Raw genomic sequence first — 21,139 nt, forward strand, 5'->3', positions numbered from 1 at the left:
CAGTAAAATACAATTTATAAGCGGGACAAGTTTTAAAAACGCAACATTGGTGTCAGAAGTGGGATATTTTTTTATTCCCAATATATCTGATTGGACAAAGAACATAAACTCAAAATAACATTTTTTAGTAGTAATTTTTATATTAATTTTTGTGTGAAAATGTCCCGGGAGAATAGTCCATTGGGAGATTCCAGCGAGATAATCTTTAATCCAAGATCAGTTGGGATAAGTGAAGATGCATCTCAAGGGGGGGGGGGAGGGGGGAGGGGGGGGGGTGACTTCAGGAATTCTTGTTCTCCCGATTTATCATCAGCTCCCACAGCATCTGAAAATGTAAATGAATTATTGTTAAAAGCTATTTAAACAATGAATAGGGATGTGGTTTGCATGAAACAAGATTTGGGTGAAGAATTGTCCCACATTAGGGAAACGTCCCGAGGTTTACAAGAGAGAATTGGGATGCTGGAAAACAATGTTAATTTAAATTCCCAGTCAGAGTATGGGAGACATACAGAACATGTAATTCCCAGGCATTTACTATTTGTAGGGGCAGGGGAGAGTTTCCACTATGACAGAGTCCCATACCCCCATTTCAAAGGGTCAATAGAAACGAAAATAGTCGTCAAAATATGGTGTTCAATCCAAAGCCCACAGTATCTCTAAAACCTCAAACATATGATGGGTCTGAAGATTTTGAAGAATATTTATCCCAATTCAAAATACTGGTTGATTTGCATGGGTGGGATTATTGTACCAAATCCCTTTACCTAGCCAGTAGTCTTACTGGGAGTGCTAGAGCGGTATTGGGAGAGCTAAATGAAACTCAAATCAGGGGCTTTGATTCCCTAGTCAGAGTTCTCAGCATGCGCTATGGGTCAGTGGAAAGATCAGAAAAGTTCAGGGCAAAACTGAAAAATAGAGAAATGGGAACCAAAGAATCTCTATCGGAACTATCCCAGTCTATTAAAAAGTTAGTCCGTCAAGCCTATCCTACAGGTGACCCAAACTTGTTGAACATTTTGGCACTTGATCATTTTATAGATGCCCTCCCAGATCCTAACATGCGGTTACAGCTCAGAGAATCCCGGGTAAGAGATATAGGGGAGGCCGAAATTATGGCCATAAGATTGGAAACGTACAAAATGGCAGATGCCCAGAGGCAAAAACCAATAAACGTTGTTTCTTCCCATGCCCAAAAAGATGAAAATAAAGAAATTACATCTCTCCTGAAAAATATTCAGGATACCCTTAGTCAAACAAACCAGAACTCCCAAAATTTTGGTAGACTTCCACAAATGCAGAGAAATCCCAGTTTCAGAAATTGTGACAATGGGAGAAGTTATCAAAATAGGTATAATGGGGGAAATAATCAGTTCAGAAACCATAATATGGGTATCCCTCAGCGAAAAAACCATAGGTTTAATGACAGCTATCACTCTCAAAATAGAGACCAGTCAAACGGTCAAACGTCGAGTTTAAGGGGCGAAAGTCGGCGTCCTATGGCAACAAGCCTCGGAAACAGTCAATAAAGAAAACTAAAGGGGAAGATCCGGTATCAAGAGATAAGAAAACAGAGTGTACAAATGAAAATAAAAGTATTGAGAAGAGTAAAAATAATCCCATCTCTACACTTCCTAAGTCAGTTCCCAAGAGCATAATAGTGGGAGATGTAAAACAAGGCAATGAAGGAATTTTTATAACAGGGAAGATTGGGAATGCTAATACAACAATTTTAGTGGATACCGGATCAAGTGTGACAATTATTAACCCCAAATTATGAAGAGAAGTAGATTTAGAAAATAGATCAGATTTAGTTATAACTGAAAGTAGCCTTAGATTGAAATCAGCTAAGGGAGATGACATCCCAATGGTGGGAGAATGTACACTCAGTATTTTTCCTGGAAATATGGAATATTTCCACAATGTTGTCATAGCGGAAATTGAAAATAGTTGTATATTAGGAGTTGACTTTATGTCAAAGTTTGCTTGTGGTATTTGCATGAAGCAAAGATTATTTAGGATACAGGGAGTAGAGATCCCTTATTTTAGTGACCAATCAGAGATTACGGAATGTAGCAGAATTGTTTTATCAGAGGACTTAGTTGTTCCTCCCAATTGTGAATTTGTAGCACCCGCTAGAGTAAAGAGCCCTAATTTTTATAGAGGGCCAGCTATTGTTGAACCAGTAGAGAAATTTATGGAGAAAAAAAATGTACTTGTGGCAAAGTCATTAGTTAAGGTGTCAGGGGAGAATGTCCCATTACGATTTTTGAATTTTAGTTGTGAGAGTTTAAAACTCTACAAAGGGAGTGTGGTAGCTACAATTGAAAGAGTTGAAGACGTAGATGTAGAAAATGCTGATACAGAAGTAGTTAGGTCAGTGTGTTACAGAGATGAGGGAGATCCCTCGGCTTTACCAGATTATTTAGAACAGATTATTGACAAGGTTCATGAGAGCATAAGTGTTGAACAGAAGCACAAATTAGCAAACTTTTTGAAAGAATACCAATCAAGTTTTTCATGTTCATCATCAGACATGGGAAAGACAGACTTAGTTAAACATTCCATCAATACGGGTAATGCAAGACCCATTAAACAACCCCCTAGGCGTATTCCCTTAGCCAAGATGGCCGAAGTGAGAAGGGAGATAGATGATATGTTAGAAAGGGAAGTTATTGAGACATCAGACAGTCCATGGAGTTCTCCCATAGTCCTTGTTAAGAAAAAGGACGGGGCAATCCGGTTCTGTATAGACTATAGAAAAATAAATGATGTCACTGTTAAGGATAGCTATCCTATACCTAGAATTGATACTACGTTAGATGCGTTGTCTGGAGCAAAATGGTTCTCCACTATAGATTTAAAGAGTGGGTATTGGCAGGTGGAGATGAAACCTGAAGATAAGCCCAAAACTGCTTTTTCAATCCCGGGGGGTGGTCATTGGCAATTTTTGAAAATGCCATTCGGCTTGTGTAATGCCGGAGCCACTTTTGAAAGATTAATGAAGAGAATTTTGTCTAACCTCTCCTGGAAGGTCTGTTTGGTGTATTTAGATGACATTATTATATTGTCCAAAACTTTTGATGAACATTTAGAGAATCTGACACAAGTTTTTGAGAGGTTGAAGGGTGCAAATTTAAAAATGAACCCCAAGAAATGTATTCTTTTACAAAAAGAAGTATCCTTTTTAGGACATATTGTTAGTGAAGAAGGGATAGCTACTGACCCTTCAAAGATAGATGCAATTAAGCACTGGCCTATTCCTAGGAGTGTTAAGGAAGTTCGAAGTTTCTTAGGCCTATGCTCGTACTACCGGACGTTTATCTATAAGTTTTCAGACATAGCTAGGCCACTGCATAAGCTTACTGAGAAAAACAAAAGGTTCGAATGGAACGAAGATTGCAACAGTGCATTTGACAAACTAAGGAGAGCTTTGATAAGTACTCCCATTCTGTCATATCCCAATGAGGACGGGTTATTTATCTTAGATACCGATGCCTCAAACATGGGACTGGGAGCGGTTCTCTCTCAAGAGCAAGATGGGGTTGAAAAGGTCATCAGTTATTATAGCAAAACTTTTAGCTCAGTTGAACGGCGATATTGCGTCACGAGACGGGAATTGCTGGCCATAGTTAGCTCCATTAAACACTATCACCATTACCTATATGGGAGAACCTTTAGGGTGAGAACAGATCATGGATCTCTAACATGGCTGCTAAATTTCAAAAATCCCGAGGGACAAATAGCTCGCTGGTTCGAATTCTTATCATCCTACGATTTTAAGATTGAGCACCGGGTAGGTCGTCTGCACAATAATGCAGACGCACTATCCCGCAGACCCTGTTTTTGCGAAGACCAAGATTGCAAACATTGTAGCAAGGCAGAGGACAAATTTGAGCCCACTGAGTCAATCAATGGTCAAATAAAACTTAATCACTGAGTTATCGAAAACCTGCGCTGTTCAAACAAGGTCCGAGATGGGAAATACCCAAGATATGGGAAACCCCAGTGAACCTTTAGCAGAAACACAAAATCCAGATATAAAGGGTTCAGAGATTGAGAACAAAATAAAATCCTTGCAAACTTATGACCCTGACCTAAATGAAATTATTAAATGGGTAGTTAATAAACAAAAGCCCCAGTGGGAAGATATATCACATACTAGCGAAACGCTGAAATACTATTGGGTTAGGTTTGATTCACTCTCCCACAGTGATGGCGTGCTTTATCACAAATGGGAAGGTATTGTACCGAAATATCAATCTGTACTCCTTAAATCCCTTGCTTGGGAAGTTTTAGTAAATATCCACTGTAATATAACTGGAGGCCATCTGGGTGTGAACAAAACTCTGTCCAAAGTCCGTGATAAATATTTTTGGCATAAAATGTCTCAAGATGTCAAAAACTTTTGTAACGCCTGTGATAAATGTGGGGCCAGAAAATCTCCCAATAAGGCACCAAAAGCCCTATTACAGAAATATGTTGTGGGCGTCCCTATGGAAAGATGGGCCATTGATATACTGGGACCCTTACCCCTAACTCCCAAAAAGAATATGTATTTAATGGTTGTGGGAGACTATTTCACTAAATGGATCGATGCAATCCCTGTGAAAAATAAAAAGTCAGTTACCGTTGCACATAAATTTATCACCCATATAGTTGCCATATTTGGGGTCCCTATGCAAATTCACTCTGACCAAGGGCAAACATTTGAGTCCGAGGTGTTCAAAGAAATATGTCAGATTTTAGGTATAGATAAGACCCGAACTACACCCTATATACCACAATCGGATGGCATGATACAGAGAGCAAACAGGACAATTGAAAACATGCTTGCCACCTTTGTTAGTTAAAATCAGAAAGATTGGGATGATTTAATACCTTTGCTTATGCTGGCTTATAGATCAGCTACCCATGAGGCAACAGGTGTGAGCCCCAATGAGATGGTGTTTGGGCGCTCTGCAACTCTCCCTGTAGATCTGGTTCTGGGTCTTCCTGATCCTGAAAAATATGAGCAGATATTGAGCTCTGAATATGCAAAGAATTTATCAAATAAACTAGATAAAATTCACGAATTTGCTCGGGGTAAACTAAAGATTTCTTTTAACAATATGGCAAGGGATTACAATGCTAAAATACAACAAAATTCATACAAACCCGGGGATGCTGTATGGGTCTTTTTCCCAAATCAAAATATGGGACTTAAAAAGAAACTATCATTGAAATGGCACGGGCCCTACATAGTATTGGAGAAAGTAAATGATGTTCTGTATAGAGTGGGAAAACATGGAAAACATAAGGGGGATATAATCCACCACAATAGACTTAAACCATATCAGGGATCTGACAAACCCAAATGGTTCATGCAATCCAAATCCCAGTAAAACAGTTCAACATTTACAAATATCAGTTTAAATCAAATGGTTCTTAACTTAAAATTTTATCCATTAGGTTCAGCGTTACCAATGCCTGCTATGCACAGAGCAGAGAGCCTTTACACAGATGATGCATTGCGAGAGACATATAACCTCAGTACATTCCGGATTCGGCTTTAGATGCACAGAATGTTTTGAAATCTTCAGTAGGAGAGATCAAAAGCACTCCTGTAAAGATCATAGAGTGACTGTAGTAAAAAGGGCAACGGGTACTTACATGGAGGAAGAAAAGAAAGAGTTTCTAAGATTCCAGAAATCCCGGGTGCAGCATGTCAAACCGTTTATGCAAGAAATAAAAACAGATATGTACCCAAAGACCAACAGCAAGAAGAGGACTATATGCGTGGAACCACCCTCCACTTTGTATAAAAAGAAGAAAAGAGTCTCCCTGATGAATAAACCCTGAAGTACTGGAGATGCTGACAACGCCGAGGCCCCCACACAGGCCACAGAAACGGTTGGCTCACCACCAGAAGTCATACGACAACTAAAGGAAGCTGCCGTCATTGTGCCTCCTGCCGCAGATCCTCTTCCAAAACCTGCACAGGAAGTCCCGCCACCCAATCCGCCTAAAGAGCCAATACTCACCATCACTTCCGCCAGGAGACGACATATGTCATCCATTATTTCAAAGAGCTAATCGCGGCTGTTCCAAGACCCTCCCCGACACATTTTCATTGCTTGTTCGTCTAAATACAAAAAACAAATTAATATGTTAATTATTGAATTTATTAATCAAAATTAATAATAAAAAAATTTCATAAATAATTTAATTGTTTATTTCATTCATCGAAAAATATATCGTCTGCATTCGATGCCGATCGATAGTCTGCGATCGATGTACATGAAAACAAACATGCCGATGTACAAACAAGTTGACCCTCTGCCTATTGGAGAACGTTTTTATTGTAAATCAGAACGGGTACAGATTATAGATTATCATCAGCCTGATCGTACGTTTGCTCGGCAATATGTTATTGCTTCTTTGGTAACCGGTGAAATTCGCCGAGTATTTCGGAATGAGTTGTTACAGAGGCCCATCTACCCCCCCCCCCTCCAGCCCAACCCCAGACAATGCTGAGCAGCAGCTTCAGTTGTTACTGTCTGAGGAAATGGATGATATTCCCACTGAATCCACTCAAACAGAAAGGTTTGCTACCAGCAGTGAGGAGAATTTGCGGGAGTTAGAAAATGCCCGCATGGAGGCGACAACTGTTAAACAGACAACATGGGCTGTAAAGCTCTTCAAAGGTACCACATCCAATTTTACAGTACACAATACATATCAAACACATCCAATTATACTGTAGGCTATATTAAACAAATTACTACATGTCTTAAAACCCATTCCTCATTCGAAGATATAAATAACACAAAACTGTTTTCCCACTCATCACCCACCCTCCCCAGCAGTAAAACTATTGTAACCCACTTCTTATTAACATGTGACACTGTCTGAAGATTTTATTGTACACAACACAAATAACCTTCTCCCAAGTGAAAATGAACAATTTGTGAACTATTAAATTCAAGTCAAGTTTGACTAATTTAAAAAAAACTACAATAAATAATTGATTATAAAAATGTATGTTAATTTTATAATAATTTCATATTACTTTCATAACGATTTCTTTTTCATACATTTAGACTTTTGCTTTCCCAGAAAAAAAAATCAATGCATTTTGAGGAGCTTTCTTCTGATGATCTGGCAAAGGAACTACGTTGTTTCTATGCTGAGGCACGGACGAAAAACGGAAACCAATATTCGAAATCTGCTTTGGTGTCCATTAGAGCCGGTATCAATCGACATCTTACAAGCCCCCCTTATTCCCGCACCATCAACATAATGAAAGATAAGGAATGCATGTCTTCAAATCATGTTTTAATAGGAATAGTAAAATCCCTTAAGCGGGAAGGGGCTGACAAAACAAAACACCATCCACCAATCTCTAATAGAGATTTGGAGAAAATGTACTCCTCGGGGGTTTTGTCCATCACCAATCCCACTTCACTCGTAAGGAAGGTCTGGTTTGAGATCACGCTTCATTTTTGTAGAAGAGGAAGGGAAGGTCTGCGTGAATTAACGTCCAAGTCATTTCTCCTTCACAAAGACGATACTGGCAGAGAGTACTTCACAATGTCATACAACGAGGCGGACAAAACACATCATGGGGTTGACTCTCGAGAATCTGTTAAAGACACACGACTCTACGCATTGCCTGAATCCGATTTATGTCCAGTAAAATCATTAAAACTATACTTGTCAAAGCGTAATCCAAAAAACAATGCATTCTTCCAGCGTCCATTGACAAGTTTTGAGCCAGCCTATGATGTGTGGTATGTTAATGCTCCCATGGGATATCATACACTTGGAAATATGATGTCGAACATTTCCAAAGCTGCTGGATTGTCTTTAACTTACACAAATCACTGTGTTCGAGCCACCACAGCTACTGTGCTAGCCCATTCTGGGGTAAGCTCTCTTGGGATCATGTCGGTAACAGGCCACCGAATAAGAAAAGCATCCAAAGTTACGTAAATGCACCCTCTGTTTCTCAGCGCCGCCAATATAGCGAAACACTACAGCGAGTTGCGACTGGTGTGGTAAGTCAATGCAATTTGACGTCTCCAGCCCCTCCATCATCAGCATCCACCTCATCTGTAGCTGTAAGGGAAGTTTCCGAGAGTACTATGCTTGGTGGTGGTTCTCTTTTCTGCGGCTCAACATTCCATGTGGCTGGGGAGGGCCAATTACACATTAATGTGTACACTGTTCCGGGGGAGGGTGAAGAATGAAGAGAACTTGTTATAGTGTTATAAATTGTTATTTGTTAACATTTCAAGAAATATATTTACAACATTGACTGAAAAGTAAATGTGTAAAGTATTATTAATCTGTTTAAATGAAATTATTAATTTGAGAGTTTACAAAAGTATTTAAAAGTCGTTTTACTTCGTTTAAATCAGTGTTGTCATTATTATTATACTATCCAAAACTATGGACAGTGTATATACCATGTGGCATGGCATGCACATGTGTAAATATATACATTAACATAGAGCTTAAAATGTGTGCAGTAAAAAGAATGTCCAACATTAGACTTAATTCGTAGTGTGTGCACCCCATAATCACAGATTTTTTGTGCTAGAACACAAACCAAAAGAATGACAACATGAAAGATTCATAGTGTAACTGTCGGGTAATTGTCAACAACGATCAAGCACATGGGGTTTGGGTAAAGTAAAAAATAACCGTAAATTATGTACCTTTTTCACTAGGTGTTCTGGAAATTACACGGGAGTCGACACGTTCCACTAGCATGCACGAAAATCCTTTACATCAACTACACAGGAATAGGTTGGGTCCAATCTTCTTACTTGAACGAAATGTTTCCGATACGCATTCCATCGCAGCCATTACTAACAAATCCTTTGGGGTTACGCGGAACAGCCGTCTCAGCCAATCAGATTAATCTCGCTTGAAAATATGACCTACTTCCTCTCTCTACAGATAAACCGATCAGCTGATAGTCGGAGCTGTTAGTAGAATAGAAATAAAGTTCTTGTTATCGTGCATGTTGCAGAATAACCTCCTCGGTCTCGAAATGTTGTTTAGAAATATAAAAGCCTCGGCTTCACCTCGGCTTTTATATTTCTAAACAACATTTCTCGACCTCGGAGGTTATTCTGCAACATTCACGAAAACTCGTACTTTATTTCTTAAATATACCACGAACGTCATCAGTAAATTATCAGATCAGAAATACCTATTTGTCTCGCACTGATCATGGAAGTACAACTTCAAACCGTAAAAAGTTTTAAAACCATGTTAATTTCACGTGTTAGTTCCAGTCAAAACAATGTGTATTGCCTCAAATCTTTATTTTTAAGAGATCAATGCGGCTGTTCCTAGGACCTCCCTAGCACATTTTCACTGCATGTTTTTACATAAAATATATAACGTGTAGTAGTAATAATCGTATTAAATTGCCCTTAAAATATTAGGAATGTGATTCAAAGATATTTTATAAATAAGTGAAGAGTATTATAATCCTAAGAAAAAGTATGTCGTCTGCATGTGATTCCTTTGATCGATACACATGTAAACATTACTATAACAAACCCGTTGGGGTTACACGGAACGGCCGTCAAAATGACCTAGATCGTCTCTCTATAGGAGAAACAATCTGTAGAAATACTTGGCTGTTAGTAGAATAGAAATAAAGTTCTTGTTTTTGTGAATGTTGCAGGATAACCTCCTCGGTCTCGAAATGTTGTTTGAAAAATAAAAACCTCGGCTAACGCCTCGGCTTTTATATTTCAAAACAACATTTCTCGACCTCGGAGGTTATTCTGCAACATTCACGAAAACTCGTACTTTATTTCTTAAGTATTCACTTAATAAAACATGATGCGTTGCTTCTTATTTCTTGGAAAAGACCACGGAATATGCGCATCCCATATTCACACCCCCCCCCCCCCCCCCCCCCTGTTAAGCTGAAATTACTGGTTATGATTCTCTAATGGAAGCTAAAAACAATATGATTGAGAGATGCACTCCGAAGAAAAAGCATTGGAATCAGACGTGCTGATGCAATTTTTATAGATGAGAGAAGGTTATGAAAAAAAATAAGATATATAGTTCTTTCATTTATTGTGTTTGGTACATTGAAATGCCTTTTCTTTCAAAATCGTCTTCGTTTTGAAGGAAAAGCCAGGGGACTAATCGTGAACCTAAATAATCACATTTCTTACCTCTGTGGGAGCATCCCATATTCTGTCCTTTCTCTTCCGTGGCCAAACAAACATTGAACTGTTGAGAAACATTAGCATCAAACGGTTCTGTTTGTGTGGAGTTTAGTTTCCAACGTAGGTCCAGCAGTCTTGTTTCTGAGTCTTATTCTGTAAGGAGAAGAGCAGAAAAATAAAGTTGATGGCAATTGTACATAGAGGAGGTAGTACATGTAAATGGTCGTGAGGGAGAAAAGAGAAAGATTGTCGTGAGGTGGTAGAACATGGGAAGACGAGGGTTGTTTTTATATGACCCTTTTTTCGAATCATGAAAAATCTTTTTTTTTAAATCATTTATACTTATATTTCATAGACCAAGCTAATCTAATTCTAAATAAAACTACACGTACAAAATTTATTAATGACGCGTTAAGCTGCATTAACTTATTAAATTCCCCTTATGAAAGTGGTATTGATTACCAGATTTGGTTTTCACTAGCAGTAGTATCTCGCATCCTGTTGTAACATTAGGTTCTTTGCCTATTAAATTGTTCATATCCTTATATTATTTTTATTAATTTTAAAGATAGAGGAAAATGTGTGCCAACGTTTAAACCCAACATCTGAGAAAAAAGACCCAAACAATATACCACACTAACTTGACTAAAGAAATAGAGCAGTAGAGAGTAGAATTCAGAGATACTGAGTATCTAAGTTCACCCATGACTATGTCGACGCCACATGATATTTTTTAAAAGATTTAGATCATGAACTTGTAAACTTTTTGGCAATTTGCAAAATTCATAAGTTCATTGAAAAATGTTCAAAAACAAATTCCATTAAAGCTATGAAATTAGACCATGTTTTTATCATACCGGATGACCCTAAAAAATTTAATACAGACTCAGGGACCAACCTAGACCCAAATTTCAGGGAGACTTCACTTATCCCTCGGGGAAATTTAGGGAGAAGTTTCAGATCTTAGGGAGACTTCTCAAAACGCGTGTTGCGTCAACCTTCACAAATCTTTTTGTTAACCAATATCAATTTACTCTTATTCAATTATTAAACTAAACAATGAAACTATAATTTAAAAGTAATTGCAATTGTTTAATACTGTTTTTATATACATATATATGTATATACATTTGATCAAGAATACAATTTAATGCATGAAAATTCTCGTGGAGATTATTTACTTCTATGTACAGTTACTCATATTAATCACACTTAATATCCACAATGCAAATAACTTTCGCTTCTTTTCTTCCTTCCATATTTTCAGAGCCTCTGGAAAGTCAAAGTGTGCCATGAAAAAAGACCATCTTCAGAAATTCTCATTAAATCATTTAATGAAATGTTGTTCAAGTTGGTCCTCAGTCTAGATTTAATTCTGTTTTGGGTTGAGAACCCTCTTTCACATGTTGCACTGCTGACTGGTATCACAGTACAACAGTGAATCAGTCTCACAATATTGGGCATGATATCTTCATACTCAGATCCAAGGTGAAAGCACATATCACTGAGGGAAGAAGTTTGATATGATCCAACTACAAGACGTTTATACTGTTTGTATTCCATTGGGGTTTCCTCTGGATTGATTCCATGGATAGCAAAGTGGTTGGCAAGAACAGCAATTTCCTCACTTCCGTACTTTGCTAGCTCTCCTTTCTTGTGGGCAGCTGTAATATGAATAGGCTGTAGCACTTGCATTTTTTCAGTGAAACCATTCTCCTGAAATCTGTTTTCTAAATTCGCAACAATATTATCCAAGTACTTGGGCATGAGACTTCTGAGGACGTTTTGTTGCTGTTGATAATACCTAATTTGAACCCCATTGTCTTCTTCAAAGTTACACTCTTGATGCTCTTTTTCAAAACCACTGAATCCATCCATGTTAACTTCTATGGCTCCCTGGACAGCTGATTTTCTACTTTCAGTGTCAGGTCTCCTGTACAAAACACTGTCCCCATCTTCAATTATGAACTCATCTAGTTTATCAACATACATTCCCTCTGCCTCTTTTAACTATGGGTGTTACTTTACTTAGATCCAAGTCCTTTGTCTGAAAAATTCGACTAAGTTTTCCAAGAAATGGGAGGATGTCCATAAGTATATGTGTGATTGCAATGAAGCTGTACTGCGATACTTCTGCATATATTCCTCTTGCAGCGGGGTTCACTGTTCCCTCATGTTCTAATGCCACAAGAAGTGCTGGGTAAGTCCTGTACAGAATTTCCACAGATTTCTGAAGACTAAACCACCGGACTGAGTGGAACTAGGCAAATTTTAACATAGGGAGGTTCAGTAGCATTTGAATCTCCCTCAGTTTATTTGATTTGAGAGCAGAGCCACTAAAATAGAAAATATATTTGACACTGTGTCAGAATACTTCTTTAGCTCTGGAATTGATTTTGATGCTTGTGAAGCAGCCAGGGCACATCTATGAGCGGCACAATGTGTTCCTATCAATGTGGGACTGTGCTCCCGAAGCCTCACAACAACTCCACTCTTTTTCCCTGTCATAACATTCGCACCGTCAGTTCCAATGCCAACAAGTCCTGCAACACTTCAGCCTTTCATCCGCAGCTCTGTCAAAACATGATTTGTTATAGTTTCTGCATCAGCTTTTGCTGTTAAAATTTTAATGTTGCTAAGGAGGCTGGTCTGTAGTTTTCTCTCATGTAGATATTGGATGTACACCAACAGCCGCTTACGGTTTCCTCTGTCTGTGCTTTCATCAAGAATTAGAGAAAATACTCCTGCATTCAAAACTTTTTCAATGACATTGATTGAAACAACCTTAGCACACACACTTTGGAATTCACTAACTTTTTGGACATGTATAGGAATTTCCATCACTCAAAGTTTGGCACCCCAATTCACTCAACAGGCTAAAAATGTGAGGGAATTCTTCGTTTGGAAGTTCTCTCTTTGCAAGGTAGTAGGCACACTTCAGGTACTGAGTGATGATCTCTTCATCTCTGTCCATTTTGTTAGCCAACAATTTTTGGAGAGGTTGCTGTGTGGATAATTTTGACTTGGTGACAGCTGTCAAATGATGTTGGGCTTAAAAGAATGATTGAAAGTTTAATTAGGACGTGCATAAGATAAGGAAAATTACTTCCTATACATTTTAATTTAAGTAATTGAATTGATATCGTAATATTAACAATGTTATAGAAATTTAAAACTTAAATTGATTTAACTTAAGTATTCTTTGATATATTTTAAATGTACTTACAAGATGCATGTCGCACACGATTTGTAGTTTTTGCCGGTTTTTCATGACCTCGAGAATATGCGTTGTCCATGTTTGAAGATCGACACAATGTACTGTGCCATTTATTTTCTGAATCCTTTTGGTACCAATCAAAGGGATTTGTGGAAATTTCCTTTGAAAATTTCTTTCTAGGAGAATCATTTGTGTTGTTGTTTGGTAACTTACGTTTACTACCAGGCTTCGGTGAGCCTCCGGTTAACCATGCATGAAGCGACATTTCTTTAATTTTGTGTTCTATTACATCTGATTCTTTGACTTAAATTCAGTTAACCATATCTATAAAAACATCATATGCCAAATAAATTTATTGTCTTTAAGACATTAAACAAATTAATAAACAAAATCAATTTATTGTCGTAACGTAGTGATCACGCAGACTGCCGATCGTGACAGCTGTAGTAAATGTACATCGAGATTTAATAAACAAACTTCGGTGACTGATAAACTTGTAGCGTATGGTATTTATGATAACAGGGGTGAACCATCACAGGATTGTCAAAAAGTAATATTGCTGATTTAACACCCTCTTTCTGATCTTGACACGCGATCGTTAGTCGCTCAGGTATACACAGTTTGCATTGGATACTACGTACTTCTTCCTATGAAACAAAGGAAAATATAGAGGAGTTCCGATGGATCTACGATATTGTGGAAAACACATGTTGAGGGCATGCTGTGATACAAGTTATTTACGTTACGGTTTTTGCGAACAATGAGCAATTATTACGGAAGATTAATCCAGATGTTAGAATTTTAATGACAACACTGAAAGTAGTATAGAGTTGAAAAAATCAGGGCGACTTGAACTTCTCTTTGATGATATTTTAAGGCGAAGTTTCAAGTCTCAAGGCGACTTTTTCGCCCGAGTCGCCCCCTAGGTTGGTAAAAACGCTCATTGTGGTTTAATAACACGCTGTATTTTGGCATGGCCGGGGCACTACAAAATGAAATGAAGTGATGTTGTTCTGAAAAGAAGAAAATTTCCAGCTAGACTATAATAGAGTAGAATGAAAGGGCCACAAAAACATAAACCGATGTTGATATCACCGATAGACGAGCATGAAAAATGTCCAGCGTCAACATATATGTTAACAGTTTTAGAGAGTTAAACTGCCAGATGGTTATTCAAAGCACGATGAAACATTTTATAGTTCGATCGTTACAAATTAAAAGAAGAATCAAGATATATGGTTTATTAGTAGCCCAAGAGGTGTCAGCCAATTAAACTATATCAAGTAATATGTCAAAAATTGCTGGCTTACCGGATGATAAGAGGATAACAAACACAAGTGTCCGAAAAACGCTGATACAAAGGATGACCTACTCAAATGTCCCAGACCCATTTCAGGTGTATGTAACTGGTCACAAAATAATCAATTGCTGACAACTGAACAATAAACGACGCACAGAAATACCCAATCAGCAGCATTCTTTCGAAACTCTCATGCAAATGTTCTTCATTGCCTCCAATTACCAATATACCCCTCGGTTCGACACAGCATCAGCAGCCATGTCCCTGTCTACAGTGATACATGTTCAACCATCCTTTGAAAACGCCGCCATTGAAACTCAAAATAATTAGATCGCACAATGTTTCTCTTCAGCAAGTGCTTACATGTACCATTCAGATCTGAACATATCTATGGAGTGTAACTGTTAACATCGATAACGAAAGAGAATCTGTGTTTGTAAGGGGAAGAGCTCAAGATGCTTACAGGAAAAGTTGTGTCGTACATGTACCTACAGTAAAATTTGGCAATGGTGGTGTGACTGTCAAGTGTGCATATAAACAAGGGCTCCGGATTTTTAACTCATATCAAGGGTAACATTAACAAAGATGAATATTTAGACATCCTCATGATCAGTAACTGCAATACCTTCAGCTCATCTTCTTGTTTATGGCGACAACTTAGGGAAAATGCAATGAATCATTGGAAATCAGACCAAAATATGCGTTATCTTGAATAGCCATCACAAAGTCCAGATCTGAATCCCATGTAGAGCATTAATGGAGAGATCTTGAGTTCAGTAAAAATGTGAGATGCCATAATCTTAAAGATATGGAGCATGCTTAGTTAAAAGAATTAAGTCGAATCCCATGTTCAACCGAATACGAGTAGATATACGCGCCAGAAGTGATTGGGACTTTGAACTTCGAAAGTGAAATAAGCACACAGCAGGAGCACTGGTCAGCAGGGGATGTCTACTCCTCCTAGGCACCTGATCAAATCTCTGTCTTTTAAGATCGAGGTACGTGCTCCTCTGCTTTGAATTTGTATTTTGCTTTATGGATTTTTGAGATGGTTGGCGGTTTGTTATTGTCATTTTTTATTTACACCTGAATATACAATTGCCTGTTTTATACATTTGTACTAATAAACTTATGATAGTCTAATTTTGTCATTTTCGCCTTATTTATTATATATTTGATGTTCAGATATTTGAAATTTGCTTCAAATTTGTGCATAGTTTCAACAAGAAAATCAAAAGCAACACTTTTTCAAGGATGGATAGGTAGGTGGTTGATAAAGGATAATTAATTACTTTCAATATAACTTTTTAAGAAGATATTTCGCCTAAATTTTCAAAAACATAAAGATCGTCCATTTAGAAGAATCCCTTGTTGGATACCATGTTTATTCAATTAATTCTTTTTTACTCAATATCTCAACCAGACTTTAACAAAAAATAAGGGTGGGAGGATGGGTGATGAGATTAGACATTTTTCTCGCAAGTTCAAATATTAACGTCCGCACTACATTTTCTATATGAAAACTTACAGCAGCATGCCACCAAAAAATTGCGAAAAGCAGAACTTGCAAGGGTGATGGGGTATTTTTATGAACAGCACGTTTATAAAAAAAATCCCATCATACTTAGTTTTTGTGGCTTTCCCTTTGCATTTCACTTGACGCCTTTTTTGCATACAATTGCTTAAAAATCATAAGTTATAGTTGTTTTACGGTGAAAGCATATTTTTTAACCGTGTTTCTTTTCGTTCACAGTTAGAAAACCCTTGTATATAAAAACAGGAAAAGATGTTATCATAAGTCATAATAGTTTTAAATAATTTACGGTGAAATCATATTTTTTACCGTGTTTCTATTCGTTCCAAGTTGGAAAACCCTTGTATATAAATTAAACATAAAAGGACGTTATAGCCTAATAAATATTTACATGTAACTTTTTTTCCAAATTTACCAAGCAATTTCACAGTTTGCATCGGAATTTTTTCTAATCGTGTTATCACTTTCCCTGCTGACGTCGTTATCAATCCATTTCAATAAAAAAAAAAATTTAAAAACAATTTATTTTGTCTATTGTACAAAGACTATCATAACAATACTCCGTTTGAGACAAAACAACCAGCTGCAATTAGATAAACTTGAGGCCCATGGGCCACGTCGCTCACCTGAACAACGGTTCCTTGTAACATTCTATTTCATAGCATATGCTATTTCTATTTTAAACTTCGAACCTCTTTCTGCGGCCCCAGTATTGGTCCGGGGTTTATGGTAGGGTCTATCAATTAAGAATCTATTTGAGAATCATTGCATAGTAATCTCACAAACTCTAGCCTTGTAGTTCTCGAGGTGATGATTTTAAAACAGTTTCAATATATATTTTTATGTTTAACTTTGAACCCCTCTTGAACCCCCAGTATTATTCCGATAGGTACAGCTTTATTCACCTAGTATCTACATTATTTAAGGAAATCGCATAGTAATCACACAAACTGGTTGAGACGAAGTTTATAATATTTTCTAGCTAAATTTCTATGTTATACTCTGAACCCATTCTAGGGTCCCGGTATTACATAAATGACCACAGCCTTTTTTGTATTTAGAATCTATACTATTTGAGAATGCCAACGTAGTAATCAGAAAAAATTGTAATTCTCGAGCAGAATGTTTTAATGCCTCCATGTATAGTTCTATATATGTTAACATTTGAACCCCTTTAAGGGCTCCAGTACATAATCGTATGCATAGTTTTCTCACAAATTGTAGCATTGTAGTTCTCGAGAAGAAAATTTTTTAACATTTTCTAAATATGCTTTTACGTAAAAATTTAAACCCCTCTTGGGGTCCAGTTCTAGTCTGGGGGGGGGGGGGTCAAAGCTTTAACATTTAGGAATCAACACTATTTAGAGATCCTTGAATATATATCTGACAAATTGTACCACTAATATTTGAGAGGAAGATTTTTTTGTCATTATCCCTACATTCTTCTATGTAAAACTATTTAACCCTTTCTGGGGCCCTAGTGTTGGTCCGGGGGTCAATGCTTTTTCCATTTAGAATCTGCATTACTTGAGGATCCTTGCATAATAATCTCACAAACTGTAACATTGTAGTTCTCGAGAAGATTTTTAAACATGCTTCCTAAATATTTCTTTGTTAAAATTTGAACCAACCCCCCCCCCCCCCCCACCCTCGTGCCCCAGTATCAGTCCAGACGTCACCATTTTAATAGTTTATAATTTACATTTTCCAAATTGCATGCATAGTAATATCTCGAACTGTTGCACCTTGATAAGATTTAAAAAAAAAAAAAAAATTCCTATATATTACTAACTAAAGCTAAAATTTAACCCACCCCCTCCCCCCTTGGGCCCAATTGGTCAAAGGATCACGATTTTCAGGTAATATTGCTATCTATATTCGTCCGTCCTCGCGCGTAAACGATTTTACATTTTTTACTTCTTCAAAACTACAAGACCAATATTTGGTATGAAGCATCTCTGTGGTAAGAGGAATCTAAATTGTCAAATTCATGGCTCTAGCTACCACCCCGGGGCGCCACAGGCGGGACCAAATATGCAAAAAAAGAGACAAATGTCAAATGTCTTCTTCTTTACTCTCTTACATGTGAGGAAAAAAAATGAATGCATGGTTATGGTGTCCATGAAGCCCTCTACCACATTCGTGAACTCCATGGCCCATGGGTCAGGGTTCAGGCTCTAAGGTGGGGCCAATTTGGTCATATCGTAAAAATGTATTAACTCTTAGAAAATCTACTTCCATACATATTTGAGAAAAACTAAATGCATGGCTATGATGTCCATGAACTTCTCCGGCTAAATTGTTAAATTCATGGCTCAATCATCCTTGGGGCGCCACCGGGGGGGGGAGCAAATTTGCATTTAAAAAACAAAAATTTTAAAAATCTTCCTCTCTTTTCTAAAACATGTGAGGAAAAACTTAATGCATGGTTATGTCCATGAAGCCCTCTACCAGCTTTGTGAGATTCATAGCCCCTGGGTCAGCGGTTCAGGCTCTAGGGTGGGAATAATTTTGCCAAATCTTCTTCTCTATACCCATATATATTTAAGTAAAACTAAATGCTTGGCTATGCTGTCCATGAAGTTCTCTAAGTAAGTTGTGAACGTTATGACCCCTAGGTCAGGGGTTTAGGCTCTAGGTCAAGGCCAATATAGCCATATAGTGAAAATATATTTTTTCTTGATCATCTTTCTTCAAGCTGCAGGCTGTAAGGGGGGACAATATGGCTGCGCAGTGTTAATGCATATAATGTTTAAAAATCTTTTTTTTCTACTCTTATACATTTGTAAGAAAAACTGACTTCATGATTATGTTATCCAAGATGTCCTCTATGTATATTGTGAATGCATATAATATTTTAATTTATCTTCTCTACTCCCACACATCTGTAATGAAAAATGAATTCATAATTTTGTAGGCCAGGAAGCCCTCTACCAAAATTATAAATTTCATGTCCCCAGAGGCCCTTTAGGGGTTCTGACTCTAGGGCGGGGCCAAAATCATCTTATAGTGTCTTCTTATAAATCATCTTATAAAAAAACTGTCTTCTTAATTTCTGCTGAAATTGAATAAAAACTGACTGCATATAATGAAAAATAATGCCATCTTTCAAGTTTTAAAAAAATTTCGAATAAAAACTGACTGCATATAAATAAAAAAGAGACATCAATAAAAAAAAAGAGACATCTATCAAAATTTGAAAAATTTCATGCCCCCGATGTAGGGATTTGAATCTAGGACGAGGCCAGGACACAAGTTTATAAAGTGTATAGGGTGGTGGTTTTAAATGCAGGATGTGACCATAATGGTCAATTAGTGTTAATGTATATCATGTTTGAACACCGTCTTCTGACACAGAATAAAAGTAACTGCATATTTACAAAAAAAAACATTAAGCTGTCATCTTTAATAATGTTTCATGTCACTTACATGGAAGGCAAGAGTTATGGCTGAGAAGAGGTATATATTTGGGGGGTTTTTTCTGCTCAAGAATATCAATGAAAGAAATTATTAGATTCACATTTTAAAAAAAGAGAAAGAATGAAGCTGTCTATCAAAATTTAAGATATTGAGTAACCATTCGTAAAGAGTTCAGGAGTAGTTAATCGAGTATTTTCCCTTGCTCCTTCATAATGGAGTTATCCTCTTTTGGTTCTTCATATGTAGTGATTAATCATTGAATATAATGTAATTAAGATTTTGCATGATCAAAAATGTTATGCAAGTTTTTTATTATTTGAAACTAAAACATTTTTTTTAAATAAACAAATGGACTTGTTTATAGTAAAGAAATAATTGGCTAACCAAAATCACCGATAAGCAGTACATGTAAAATGATTTTGGTATAAATGCCAGATGGTAGAGGAAGATTTCTTGAAGATGAACAGGAGAAGTGAGGAACATAAATAACTTTTCATAGATTTTTTTTTTGGTTAAAATGCCCACAGGGAGGTTTTCTGTCCGCCTTTGGGGATGGTAGATGAGAGGTTGTTTTAAATAAAACATGTATACTTGCCACCTTATTTTAGTTTATCTATGAAAACATACACTTAAAACCTACCTTGAAAGTTGACCAATATGAGAAAATTATTTTCTATCAGAGTCTTGCACCTTTTTCATTTCAGGTCATGCACTCTGTTCTTTAAGGTTTTCGCTAAATTAAAATTGTAGGTTTCATAGTCCTTTCTGAAAGATTTCAGGCAGGGAGGTGGTCATCATTATAATATTATTCTTCTACTCTAGAATGTAACTTAATTAAATGCATATATGAGACTACTTGACAAGTTTTTGTAAGGACTATGGTACACAGGATACCGTTAACGCCCATTGGCCTCTTGTTACAAACTAGAATCTTCACTATATAAACAAGTCTTTGTGTAAGTAGTGGCATTTTTGGTGCAGTGGTTCTTCAGAAGAAGATATTTCTATGTTAAACTTTAAATCCCACCTGGGGCTCCAGTTTTGGTCCGATGGTCACGACTTTTACAATTTAGGATCTTCACTATATGTTGAAGCTTTTATGTAAATATTGGCAATTCTGTTGCAGTGATTTTTGAGAACAAAAATTTAAACACATACACTCTATTCTCATTGTTTCGCAATTATCTCCCTTTTTAAAATGATTTAGCTCTGTATTTTAACAATTTAATACCCTCTTCTTATATTATAAGAATGGTGTGTACCAAGTTTAGTTAAATTGGGACCAGTGGTTTAAGAGAAGACGTTAAAAGACGTCAAAAATGTGTAAAGTTTACAGACGGACGGACAACGGGTGATCAGAAAAGTTCTCTTCAACAATCGGTTCAGGTGAGCTAAAAATGATATGCAAATATACTTAAAATGTTTTTCGTACCTCTCATATTATTCTCATATTATTTTCAGAACTTCCCCAGCCATAGAAAAAA

General features: G+C 37.0%; 1 long non-coding RNA gene across 1 annotated transcript; it reads right to left on the bottom strand.

Moving 5' to 3' along the window:
* Positions 1-266: 266 nt before the first annotated feature.
* Positions 267-6,831, bottom strand: LOC105323593 (uncharacterized). Its single transcript, XR_010708886.1, has 3 exons — positions 6,024-6,831; positions 4,882-5,001; positions 267-325 (listed from the first exon to the last, which is right to left on the bottom strand). It is a non-coding gene; the product is annotated as an uncharacterized lncRNA (long non-coding RNA).
* Positions 6,832-21,139: the final 14,308 nt, after the last annotated feature.

Source organism: Magallana gigas, chromosome 8 (genome assembly GCF_963853765.1).
Source record: "Magallana gigas chromosome 8, xbMagGiga1.1, whole genome shotgun sequence".
NCBI classification, from domain to species: Eukaryota; Metazoa; Mollusca; class Bivalvia; order Ostreida; family Ostreidae; genus Magallana; species Magallana gigas.